Consider the following 14807-nt stretch of genomic DNA (forward strand, 5'->3'; position numbering starts at 1 on the left):
TGGGCTCACCAATGCTCCTGCCGTGTTTATGGAGCTCACGAACCACGTGTGCAGACCGATGGTGGACCGGTCTGTGATAGTCTTCATCAATGATATCTTGGTTTACTCCAAGACTCAGGAGTAGGATGAGGAGCACCTGAGGGAGGTGCTGGAGACACTAAGGAGGGAGAAAATTTTCGCAAAGTTCTCTAAGTGTGAGTTTTGGTTGCGTGAGGTGCAGCTTCTGGGGCATCTTGTCAACTAGAAGGGTATTTTGGTCGATCCGGACATGATAAAGGCCATGATGCACTGGGAGGTTTCGAGGTCTCCATCTAAGATTCAGAGTTTTCTTTGTCTAATGGGATATTATCGGAGATTCATTTAGGATTTCTCCAAGATTGTTGTTCCCTTGACCTGACTGACCAAGAAGTTGGTGACATTCCGCTGGGGGCCTGAGCAGCAGGTAGCCTTCGAGACTCTCAGACAGCGGTTATGCGAGGCACCGATTCTGACATTGCAGGAGGGCATCAATGATTTCATGGTGTACTGTGACGCTTCGATCATGGGTATGGGTGCGGTGTTGATGCAGTGGGGTCACGTGATAGCGTACGCTTCAAGGAAGTTGAAGCCTCAGGAGGCTATCTACCCGACGCACGATTTGGAGCTGGGGGTTGTGGTTTTCACCCTCAAGATTTGGCAACACTACCTTTACGGGGTTCGATGTACCATTTACACGGACCATGAGAGCTTGAGGTACCTGATGGATCAGCTGAATTTGAACATGAGGCAGCATCGGTGGTTAGATGTGGTGAAGGATTATGACTGTGAGATCCTTTACCACCCAGGGAAGCCCAACGTAGTGGCCGATGCTCCATCCGAAAGACAGTGGCGGCACCAATTCGAGATATATGTCTGAGGATGACAGTGATTACTCTGTTGCTGGAGCGGATCCGGGAGGCACGTGTCGAGGGTATGAAGGAAGAGCACCAGATGTGTGAGCGGATCGTAGGCCAGGTGGCCTCATTTGATTATGACAATCATGGGTTGTTGACCTTGCATAGGAGGGTCTGGGTTTCATACTGGGGCGGTGTACAACAGGTTCTGATGGATAGGCTCACAAGTCGAGATTCTCCATCCATCTCGGGGCAATGAAGATGTATCAGGATTTTCGCCCTGATTATTGGTGGCCCTGCATGAAGTGGGACATAGCATGGTGTGTGGAGCAGTGCTTGACTTGAAGGAAAGTCAAGGCCAAACATCAGCGACCCCACAACAAGATGTAGCCGTTGGAGATTCTCATGTGGAAATGGGAAGACATCACTATGGATTTCATCACGAAGCTTCCTAGGACCACACGCGGACTGGATTCGATTTGGGTCATCGTGGATCAGTTGAGTGCTCGTTTCATTCCGATCTAGGAGAGCATTTCGGCTGAGATGTTAGCCGAGATCTATGTACGCGAGGTGGTGGCACATCATGGAGTGCCGGTTTTCGTTTGTTTCAGACTGAGATGCTCGTTTCACTTTCAAGTTTTGAAGCGGTTTCACGACGAGATGGGCACTTGTCTTCATTTCAACATAAATTTTCACCCTCATACTGATGGGCAAAGTGAGAGGACGATCCAGACTCTCGAGGATATGCTGCACGCATGTGTTTTGGATTTCAACGGTAGTTGGGATACGTATCTTCCGTTAGCGGAATTTTCATATAATAACAGTTATCACGCCAGCATAGATCGACCTCCATTTGAGATGCTCTACGGGAGGAAGTGTAGGACCCCAATCTGTTAGGGCGAGGTCGGTCAGAGAGTCATGGGGAGTAATGAAGTGGCACTCAAGACCACATAGAAGATCTAGCAGGTCCGAAGCAGGCTCCAGATTGCTCAGAGTTGGCAGAAAAGCTATGCCAACAAGCGCCGTTCAAACCTAGAGTTCCAGGTAGGGATATGGTCCTCCTTAAGGTGTCACCTTAAAAATGTGTCATCTGGTTCAGAAAGCGGGGCAAGCTAGGCCCCAGGTACATCGGTCCTTTTAGAGTTACCGATCAGGTGGGCTGTGTGACCTATCGTTTGGATCTTCCAACAGAGCTCAGCCAAATCCACAACACATTTCATGTCTCCAAGCTGCGGAAGTGTTTGGTGGATGATTCCACAATTGTACCTCTAGAGGATATCCAGGTGGATGACAGCCTGAACTACATAGAGAGGCCAATGGCGATTCTGGATTGGAAGATGAAAACCTAGAGGAAAAAGGTGGTACTGTTAGTGAAGGTGCAGTGGATGCACCACAAGGGGTCAGAGTGGAATTGGGAACCATAGAAGGAGATGAGGGAGCACTACCCAGAGTTATTCGAGGCAGCAGACTTCGAGGACGAAGTCTGAGACAAGTGGGAGAGAATTGTAACATCGGATTCATGGTATGTATTTAATTATAATGTATTCATTTTTACAAGAGCAACTCGACGACTTGGAAGCCCCAAAGTCGTCGAATAGAGATCAGATGAGACACGGGTTTTAAGTAACCTACTCGACGAGTTGAGAGCCCTCAACTCAACGAGTAGGCTGGCATAGGTGAAACCCTAATTTCGGGGGTTTTCACCCTATTTAAGCATCATAATCCCCTCATGCTAGCCCCATTTCCAGCCTCCAAGTCCCAAACCCTAAATCTCAAAACCCTAATGCCTTGTGTGATCTTGTTTGTCATTTTTGAGAGAAAACTTTTGTATTTGAAGCTTGTGGAAGAAGGATAAGTTGAGGTCCCAAGAGAAAGCTTTTAGATCCAGAAACTTCACTCCAGTTGCATCATTTTCTGGTAAGCAAGTCTCAAACTTGCTTAATGATTACTTAGATGTCTTCATTTTCACTTAAATTGGGGTTTGGTCCAAGTAGCATGGTCCTTGGGAAATGGACGTCCTAAGTGAGTATACTTCCAGATCTAGGACCTTGAAGGGCTTTCATGGCATAAAGGTGCAAACTTTATGGCCGTTGAAGCCCCATGCAAGCTTTAGGATGTCATTTTGGCCTTTTAAGCTCCAAAAGGCCATGCATGGAGAAAAAGTCAGAGATTTTAGGTGTTCATGTAGTGTCTAGGGTCTAGATCTCAGTTTGTATGCCTTAGCTTTAAGTATTAATGGCTTTTGGATCAAGATCTAGGTCTTAAAGAGTTAGGTTTTGAGCTAAATCCATTAAGGAAGGGTATTAACAGGTAAAGTTGGAAACTTTACCCTTAAAAGGACATTTTCAGTATGTTTATGAAGTATGCAACTTAGATCTGAAGGATATGAGCTTAATCCATTAAGAAGGGCTTAACATACTGAAGAACTCGACGAGTTATGAAGGAACTCGGTGAGTTGGGACGAAGGAGTGACTTGTAATGAGGAAGGGAACTTCAAGCAAGACTGCCCAAAGAGGAAAGGAGCTATAAATCCAAATGTACCGCTAGAGCACTATAGGAGATGCTACGAAAGAGTGACTTGTTTCAAGTGTGGGAAGACTAGGCATTATGCTATTGATTGTATATCCAAAAAGAGGTTATGTTACGGATGTAGGGACAAGGGTCATATGTCAAAAGATTTCCCGAAGAAAAACGAAACAGTAAATACATTAAAGCTAAAGGAAAGAGCATTCCAAATGATCCTTAATGAAGCATGTGGCAATGCAAGGGATCAGGAATAAGGATCTATGAAGTAACTGTTGGGTTTTGAGCATTCTAACACTCTTATGGTGTACATGCAACCCTATAAACCTTGGATCTATGTTTTCTCTATTATACATGCAAATATTAATTATTCCAAGGTTTCATCCTAACTAGCATATTATGAAGCACCTAAGTTCTAGTTAGATGACATACCTTTTGATGTAGCTTGATGTCTTCAAGCTTTAAGAGCTTAGCCCCAATAGTGTGGAAGCCTAAAATGGAATCACAAATCACCAAACCACCTTGGAAGAACTTGAGGGAATATGTATGCACACTAAAATTGGCCCACTCTTATTTTCACACACTTGTGCCAAATTTGTGAGCCAAGGACCCCTTTATATATTATGGGGGATTAGGGTTACATCCATGTAAACCCTAATACCCATGACCTTTCATTTACATAGGATCCATGGGTTAAAAGTTCCATGGACTATCCATAAAAGCTTAGCCCAACCTAAATGAACTTTGACCATTCCATATATATAAGAGTCCAATTTAATTAGTTACTTTTGATCACTTAATTAATTCTAAATTAATTCTTGATCAATACTAATTAAATAATATGATTCCATATTAATATATTAGAGCTTATAATATATTAATATTAATCATAAATATACTATTCTTAAAAGACTATCCATATAAATTGTGTCGGTGAAGTGCAACCCAAATGGACCATACCGGGTCGGGTCAAGTACATACTAGATATAGTTATGGACTTAGACATTAATCCAACAGTCTTTTACTTGGATAAGTCTAAAACTATTGTTGAGTATGACTTCAAAACCTAACTGGCAATCGTAGCTCTTAAAGCCGCTGTCGAACTCTGACCTTGTCAATGACTTGTCCATTAGATAAGGGATCATATATTCCTCCATTCTAGATATCATATGGAATGAGACATGGATTATAATCATTCTCTCTGTCCATTTGTTGTTTCCCGATTTTCAATTCATGACGACTGACTGATTGAACAAATCAAACCAGTCCTGGCTTGGCCAAGCACTCACATGTATCATCATTAAATCATTGAGGGGCCCACAGATATCACTTTTATCCCAAAGGTAAAAGGAATGGATAAACTTCGACTCATATGGCTTGTTCTACTACTTGTTGAATCATACACAAAGGCACATTTTATAACATCGAGTTACCGAATGCGTTTTCGTGCAATCAATGTACAACCAACTCATAGTAACAACTCATATCTCTAGGTTTGAAGAATATAAGATATTATCGTCTCATGATCACTCGTGATAAAATCCATGAATTGATTCAAATGAGCATGGGCTGAATCCAATACTTAGAACTTATGAGCACTCATGAGTGATGTAGCACAACTTTGTCCACCAACTTGGACGTCTACAAGCCAACCCATGACAGTCTTGATTCATATCTACTTCTAACATATGAACGACTGTGGATGGTTTGAATAACTTAGTCATTCCGGAAGAATAACCTAGTTATTATGGAAGTCAAAACATGCAAAGTGAAACACAAGAATAAATGAATCAAATATGGTATCAAACCCTATGAATATAAATAGACCACTTTTATTTATCACCATACTGATTACTCATTATTCATTGTTTCGGTTTTATCAACTTTATACCTGAATTAAAACCACTAGTTGTCCCATGCTCCAAGCATGTACACTATGTTTTTCTAAACAATAGCTTTGCCATACACCAAGTATGCACTCTATGTTTGTCTATGATCCTTTTCTTTGTGAACTAGATCAATTGAACATAATTTCAATGATTCTCTTTTCACACTCCCAAATACTTGTCTTAAATGTAAGAATTCCAAATTCCTATCATTTATCGAAATCTGTTTAGATTTTAAACTTATATGCACTGTTTCTCTTGTAATGATTATGCACAAAGCCACAAAGACTTGGCAACAATCTTTACAGAGTATTCCAATGGAGAGCAATTCCATGGAAACGATGTCTCAAATTCAAAGCGCATTGCTTTGAACATGCTTCTTGCATTAAGTTTCTTTAACCTTACACAAATTGCTTCCACCTATGAAGACAACTCTATATTCCTATTTTGAATACAACTTCTAAACAAGAGTTTCCTCTTTTCAAACTATATCAATATGGTCCTTCCAAAATTAACACTATACTTCCAACTATCCTTGAGCAACTAGTCTTTGTTAAACCTTAGATTGTCCTCGACAATTGCTTAATCATTTTAGTCATCTCCAATTCTAGACCTTTTCCCTTCTTAATACCCCAGACATTTGGAAAATTTTAGAAATGATGAATATTATAGCACATGCAATCGATCCTGTACCCAATGCAAATGGGACACGATTCATGATGTCTCACATAAAGACATGATTCTAAACCAATCTTTTGCTACAATATTTTTTATTTGCCATGTTCTCAAATTTTGACTATGAAGAGGGATGCCGTAATCATAATCGAATTTTAACAACGCAATATATAGAATTTTTGTAACGACCCAAATTTTTTTTTTTTTCGTCCGAAAATTTCATTTTTTAGATATTACTTTAGAAAAACATTAATAAATAAAAACATTGTCTAAATAAAAAGAAACATTGTTTGTTCACACCATAACACATTGCAACCATGTTCTCAAAAGCCAAACCGTACATCCCATCAAAATATCAGAGTACAATCCCAGTAAATCTCATAAATGCGGAAACCGAAGAGTGTGTGTATGACGTGCCGCTACCGCGCCGGCTCCTTCCCCTTCGATGCAGAGGTACCTGAAAACAAAACTGTAAACGTAAGCACAAAGCTTAGTGAGTTCCCCCAACGTACCGCATACCATACAAACACATAACACATATACTGCCAGGCTATTCTGGGGTGCCTGACTACCCGGTACGGCCATTCTGGGGTGCCGACCTACCCATACGGCCATTCTGGGGTGCCGTCTTACCCGTGTCAAGCCATTCTGGGGTGCTGACTACCCATCGGTCCTAACAACCGATCCTCGGGGACTATTTCACCCCTACTACTACGATCACATATAACATAACAAGCCAGCATGCATACATATCGTCACATACTGTCAGACGTATCTGGGGTGTCTGACTACCCTTCGGTCCGAACAACCAAACTCTACTACTATCACATACAGCATATCATGCTAGCATATAACATGTCATGTACTAGCGAACTTAGATGATATCACAAAGACAATCATCTATCATACAACTCCTACTGGTGGGTCGGCATTGTGGCCTTAGACCCACCGCTACTGGAAGGTAACTCACCTCAAAGTAGCTGCTGAACTGATCGGGAACTAACTGACTGCTGCTGCTCCGGGAGTCCTCCGGCTGCAATTTCCACGACATACTCAATCAAACACTGCTAACTGTCCTTTAGGTAAGATGACCATTTTACCCCTGGATTAACTCTAAGCCAAAGCTGGAGTCAACTTTCAGTTGACCCGACTCGCCGAGTGGATCACCACTCGCCGAGTCCCTAGCAAACCAATGTCCTGGGTCCCTGTTCTACTCGTCGAGTCGGGCTATGACTCGACGAGTTCACCTTCTATCTGCCATTCAACACCTTCATCCTACTCGCCGAGTTGTATGAACAACTCGTCGAGTTCATCTTCATTCGATGAACACTTTATGCTAAGACTCGCCGAGTTGTATGAACAACTCGCCGAGTCTGTTCTTGAGCTATGAAGATTGCCTTGGACTCGCCGAGTCAGGGCATTGACTCGCCGAGTCCTAACATGGGTGAGTTCAGCTCCCAACTCACCGAGTCACCCCCTGTGACTCAAGGCTCAACTCGACACATGAAGAAGGGACCAATTCGGTGACTCGCGACCAGACTCGCCGAGTCACCTATGCGACTCGCCGAGTCGTCGCCATGCACTCCTTAAATATACCGATTTGCTCGGTTCCAGACCATGCCATTCATAGATCTGGACTTCTAGGACACGAATCACACGTAAAGTTTCTAACTTTACGTGTGGATATTCACCAATATGGATTATAAGGCTCAAAATGTCTCAAAATGGTAGATCTAGGGCTAACAAGCCTCATGAGGCCAAAAAGCTAACAGATCTGAGTTCCTGGAGCTCAATCTTACATAGATCCAAAGGCCAAACGCCTTATTACAACATATAATGAACATGCAAACTTGGGGAATTGACCAAGAAGGACCCAAATGAAGTTTTAAGCATAGAATCAAGGGGAAAACGGGTTATACCTCAAAGGAAATGTTGAAATGACACAAGGATGGCTGATCTCCTTCTCCTCTTCTTGATCTACTCCTCTTACTCTTCAAAACCTTCAAGAACACACCAAGAACACCTCAAACTCTCAAGGAAACAAGGGAAAACGATGTAGGGGGAGTTCTGGGGGTGAATGGGGACGAGTTGGGGCGGAATGAGAGTTTAAATAGGGTGCAAACCCTTGAAACTTAGGGTTTCATCCCGCAGCGGTGACTCGCCGAGTCCAGGATATGGACTCGTCGAGTCGCCTACTTAAAACGCGTCCTGAGTCTCGTCCCTACTCGGCGAGTCGGACCCTATGACTCGCCGAGTCTAAGGCTAAATTAGGGCAATGCTCAAATAAAATTCACATACCGGAAACCAGGTGCTACAATTTTCTTAAGTTGAACCAAACCAACATAAAATTCATATATTTATTCTTGACCAAAGATGTTTAAAATCTCAATCTAAGCTTTTAGAATTGAAATGAAGTATAATTTCCTCTCGCTTAATTATAGCAAAACAACTTTTCAATCCCTGCAACTCCACGAATTGAAACGTTTGTTTTCTATAATTAACATTGCTAACTTGCAACCTTTATCATAATTATCATGCTCTCACTAACATGATGATTATTAGCATAACACTTATGCTCCCACTAGCTTTGACATGTACCCAGAAATCAACTGGACTTCTAGAAATCAATACTTTATTGACTTTCTTACCAAAGTTCAGATTTTTGATACTAGATTGCCTTGATACGACTTTATCAAAATCATACACCTCTCTTAGATAGTTCACAGGTGTGTCTAAACAATTATGAAGAGGGATGCTGTAATCATAATGCTTAGACCTTTTGTCATTCCCACAATTGCTATCTACTCAAAACCTACTTAGTGAAAGAGTTTCCTTACCATCATTTTCATGAATCGAAGAGAAACCTTATAACACTTAGATTTTATGGTGTAAGTGTTCCTATCCATGTGAATTTGTCAAAACCATAATCACAAGACTAGGTTAGTGACAAATCCTAACTCATATGGATTGAACTTGTGCAATCTTAACTTCTTGCCACTTGGCAGCTCAAGGGCCCGCCATTGCTTCCAAGTAGCTATGCAAACAATTGAGAACATGTAGAACTCAAATGTATAGCCAACTTAACTGGAATGGGCACAGAAATGTCAACACGATCGGTTATAAACCTCTAGTTGTGTGCTAGTGATGAAATACAAGTTTTTATTCTTGATTACTTCTTGAAACCCTTTAAGGATCTTTTAGACTCCCACTATCTCCTTGACTTATAAGACTTCTTTTCCAAATATTCAAGAAATAGTGTGGATTCTAATCAAGATAGACACTTAAGACAATTGGCATTAGTTGGTCTTTGTTTTATCCAAAACATCACAACTTACCAATTTCAAATGTACAAGAGTAGAAAACTTTTACTCTTACATTTGACAAGTGTTTTAAACCTTCTTTAAGACATGTCACTCAAGTTCCAATCTTAGAGTATATCTCTATGAATTGTTTTTGGAACGAAGTATGAATCATCTTCTTGATTTAACCACTTCAACAATTCATAACTCCTCTTCTTAACTATCATAATGCACTTAGAGGATGAATTGTGATAAGGTCTCAAAATCATTAAGATGATCTTAAAACACGATACTAAAGTACTCTCCCATCTTTTTAGATTTGAGAAACTTTTATCCTTCTGCCTAATTTGATTCTTCTTATTTGTTCTGTCATACATTGAAATTTTTTCAATGTTTCAGAATTATACTTAAGCTTGTAAGTATAATCATATTTACTAAACCTTTGTAAATCATGATGAATAGTCTTATCCATCTGTTGTGGTGGACTATGACAAGTGCACAAGAAGTGTACTTGATTCGTCAGTCCTTCTCTTGAATCACATATACTTGTGAACACGGAACTAGTCTTAATTAATTTTCCAAAGTTGAAAATTCTCATACATCACACTCAACACCTTGTATGATTCCAAGTTTTGGTCCAATTGAAACTTGGGTGATGAGAACATTTCCTTATTTGGTAAATTTAGACATTACCACAAATGAAAGAATCAAATTCATATTTCCAATATTGCTATAAACATACAAACATCAAGTTTTCATGAATGTCATTGTAAGGAGATAAAAGTAAATAAAAGTTTGTTTTACTTTATTTTAAAATGCGGAAAAAACTTTTTTTTTCCTTACAATGTAACTTGAAATGAAAACTATGTTATTACTTCTTTCCTAGCAATCTATCATAACTCCTAAGAGTAACTCAAGAATCTGATCTTCAATCCAACGATAGAAATCCATCTTCACGATCAGATTCAACATACTCTTTCTTTAAGTTTCCTTAACTTTTCCTTTGATTCTTAAACATCAACATGTGACCCAGTCACATCTTGTAATAAGAATATCATAATAGAAACTTAACCGAGTTAGATAGTGGACCTTACCTGAAGTAGAGTCAAACTTATTGACTTTACTAGCCTTATGATCTTTCAGGTAAAATTGACAGCTTCGCAACCAATGCCCTTTCCTTTTGGCAATAGAACCATATGCACCCTTTGAGAATGGTACATGGGACAATCTCAGACTTAGCCTTTCTCTTTACCATTTGGTCAACTGAGTTGACTATGGACGATCCCTTTCCATTAGGAAGAGAATGCTTTTTCTAGATTTCTAGTGTCACCATTGTCAATGTCCATAAAGTTTTGGGAATTCGATCTTCTAATCAAATTTGCTTTACTAGCCCTCCAAATCATTGCTGATTCAGCAGTACCAAGAAAATTGATAAGATCAATAAGGGTCTTGTCATAGTCTGTTTCATAGGAGTCCTAAAGGAACTCACTATGCGAATTAGAAAGTGATTACACCACTAACTTTCTCAAGACTTTGACACCCAACTCTCCTGGCTTGTCAGTATGTGACTACATCTCCAAGATGTGATCACACCTAGACCTTGCCTTGCCAATAGGGATTGGGTGACCTTGAACTTGTGGGTTAGGAGAATAATTGGAGCAGGTGGAGGAAGTGAAGTTCCAAGAGATTTGGGAAGATCATAGATGTCTGAACTAGACATGTTTTGGGAGATATTCAAGATAGTTGATTTAAAGTCCTTAATATAACACCCAATATGAAATATTAAGGCTAGGACCCAACACAATATTTTATAACTTGGAAGAGGGATGTCGTAATCCAACCTATAGAATATTTGAAGGTAGGTGAATGACGATTCACCAATTTCCACCATGAAAAATGAAATAATTTATTAGGTTTTAATTGGATTTGAAACTCCTAGATCTTTGAGATTTATTGAACTTTCAATGGCATGTTTCAATCTCGAGTGTGCCCTTCAGGTTTTGTGACTGGGATGCCGAGGATCACAAAACCAGGTGTGAAGTAACCATGCAAATAACTTGGTACCCTTAAGTGTTTACCCCTCAATTAATGTGTCGGTTAACCTCACACGCTCCATCGATACTATTATAAACATTAAGTTGCCCTTTGCCTACCTTGTTAAACACGAGTTAGTGTGCCGGTTAACCACACACAACCACTAACCGACTTAAACAAAGTGAAAAGTGTAATTTCATGGATTAGCACCTTATTCACATTTTCCTAAGTAACTAAGATTGGGAATTTAAAAGTGTTTAGTTACTTAGGGGGTGTTTGGCTTAGCTTTTAAAAGCTCAAAAGTTCTTTTCCAAAAAGTTACAAAAAGTCAGGAAATCCTGACTTTTCCAAAAAGATGCTTTTCCTTGTATTAAAACTCCAAAAGTTACTAGTTTGCCAAACATCTTTTTGTTTTTTTTTCTTTTACAAAAAGGACGTTTGGCTATGAAAAGCTAAGCCAAACACCCCCTTAGTATTTATCATTAATACTTTTAATGAAGGGAGAATTATAGTCCTTGTCCTACCCGTTCGGCTAACGACCCTCCACCTGTCAAGGAAGCAGTGGGTGAGAGTGGACACCCATTAAACTGCCATTTTATAGGCAGTAACCTTATACCCCCCTTATAGACCAGCTTCGTGAATGAGGCCTACTAATGGTAAGACGACTTGCTCTTATACATATAATATATTAAACTTTTAATATTATAATAGTATAAGGGTGTATTTTAGACATTTAAAATACTTGGTGGTTTAATCTATTAATTTATGCTTTTTAAAATCAAATCAGAGAAATCTTTATAAAAGATGTTGCAGAATTGGTCCCCAAAACCAAATATGATAAAAGTTTGTCAAAACCTTTCTTTAAGAAATATATCATTTCCTTTTATATCAAAACCTCGGGATGTCATGTTCCGATACAGATCAAAAGCATAAACAAGACATTATAAGCCTTACGACAGTTATTTGTAACTACTGGCCTATAATCCAAAATTCACTCATCATCATCATCCGACTATGCTCGGGGTCCTCTACCTGTAATATAAACAGCTAAGTGGGTCAGGCTTGGAAGCCTGGTGAGCATATAGGGTTTTCAACCCACAATACATAAATTTATTATGTTTAAACATCAATCAATCAACCTAATTACCCCAAACCCCATTATTTTATTTATTTCTTAAGGGTTTACCCTAAGAATCAACTATCACTCCTTCCTAAGGATTCATCCTAAGGAATAGACACAAAGTCACCTCGTGACCGGGGTTTATACAACGGGCACTAATTCCATAGCTGCCAAAGTTTATTCAACATGTGCTAAGTCCATAGCTCTCGTTTATCGACAGTATTATTTACAGGTATTCTCTCCTGCAATACATGTCAATGGGTTTTAGAGTACAACAAATGAACATATAGTTCATTCCACCTACAGGTTGCGGGCCTGCTAGTGTTCCATAGACTGTCTAGAATAGTCAATGGTTGTCATCCATACTCTACTGAATGACTACAACAACAACAACAACATCGAGGCCTCTCATCTTTTTAACACACGTCAACTATTTCATCTACCCATGTTCTACCCAACATATTTTGTAGATAAAAAGCATATACAGTTTAAAACTTGTATAAAACATCAATTGAATAGTCACCTTAATTAAACAATTAATATATTTACACATAACACATATTTCAAGGTAAATACTTCATATCTATGTGTAAGGTGAAAGTAACTACACACTCACTTGATTTAATGAAAACCGGGTAGCAATTCGTTTCCTAAAATGATCGTTTCTAATAAAACCGGGAGTTTTATTGAGAAACCGGGCTCTGCGAAAGGTCGGGCTTCAAAACCGAAAAGATAAATTTTTCGGGCTTCTAGGGCACTTCGTGGCTTATTCCGGGGCTTACAATCGATACCGGGGCTTCGGGGAATGATAATATGAAAGAAATATGGAGAAAGGGGCAAAAAGTGACAAGTTTTCAAAATACCCCTGGGAGGTCTCGCACCCTTCTATTTATAGGGGAGGAGGACCGAAGGCTCGGATCCGAACCGAGGAGGGGATGGCACACGTCTGCGAGGCTCGGACCAAGTGGCTGCTTCAGCGAGGCTCGGACTGGTCAGCTGCGAGCTTCGGATTGGTCAGCAGCCTCAGTCCAATGAGAAGAGTCCACGTATGCGAAAGGGGTGTCCGAGGAGCATCCGCGGGGTGTCTCTTGCGAGCCTGTCCGAATGCGAGTAGACCGCGGACTTGGTCCAATCAGAAGACAACACGCGAAGCTCGGTCCTATCAGGAGGTGCCACGTGGAGGCCTCGCATGCGAGGGATGACGTGTCCGAGGTGACTCAGCGAAATTTCTCGGTTTTGGGGATTTTTCTCGTTTTTTACGCAAAAACTTCTAAAATCCATAACTTTCGCATACGAGCTTCGTTTTTGACGTTCTTTATATGCATGCGTAGCTAAAATTACGCTCTACAACTTCCGTTTAGACTTCGTCGGCTAATTTTGATTTTAAATTTTATATTATTATTTTTAACAGACCGGGACAGGAAATCCATTAGAAATTCATAACTTCTTCATCCGACGTCCGTTTTCGTCAGACTTTTTACCGTTGTGCTCCTAATGATGAGACCTTCAATTCTCGTTTAGGTTGTGTCAGCTAAAAATCGCTCGATCTAAAATTCGAGTTTTTAGCTGTCTACTGCTAAGCTGAAACTTCGAAAAATCATAACTTCCTCATACGAAGTCAGATTTGGGCGTTCTTTTTATCGAAATTCTCGGTTTAACAAATACTATGAATTTCGTTTAAATTACTAAGGCTAAAAATTAGTTTATCAAAAACTCACTTTTTACGACATTCGGCACCATGCCGGTTTTGTCGCGAAACTTCGACAGGTCATAACTTCTTCGTTATAACTCGGATTTCGGCATTCCTTATATCCCCGAAATCCTTGTTTCGACCACTACAACTTTATGTGAAGATATCAGGCTTATCTCACACTTTAATTTTGACGCTTATTTTTATTTTTAATTAATTAAACCCTAATAATTAAGCATAAAGCACATAATTCACATAAAATTCACATAATTCCTTTTCATTTATTCTAAATGAGTTACAAAGGTTAACCTAGACCATTATGTCAATATTACTGCCTAGCCTAGAAACACGGGCGTTACAAGAGGCCTATACTACCGGAAGCACATGACTCGCACTTGGATCATGGAAAATCTCAAGGTTACCAAGAAGCTAGTAATAGATTTTGTTTTGTTCGTGTATGTCATTACCATTGTTTCGGTAATGACTAAGAAGATGATTGTTATTCCGACGCTAGTGGTCTTGTGAAATTGAGTCTGACTAAGATAAGTATGTTACCTGGTTTAGAGAACTAAGTTCAATGTAACATCCGAGTTAAGCCAGACAGTTGAAGTGAAAGATAATCGAAACAACCAATAGAAGTATCATGATCGTTGTAAGAGCTTGCATCTAGAAGTGATACATTTTAGAATGTGATTATATCACATTAGA

The sequence above is a fragment of the Lactuca sativa genome, chromosome 1, assembly GCF_002870075.4.
Source record: "Lactuca sativa cultivar Salinas chromosome 1, Lsat_Salinas_v11, whole genome shotgun sequence".
NCBI classification, from domain to species: Eukaryota; Viridiplantae; Streptophyta; class Magnoliopsida; order Asterales; family Asteraceae; genus Lactuca; species Lactuca sativa.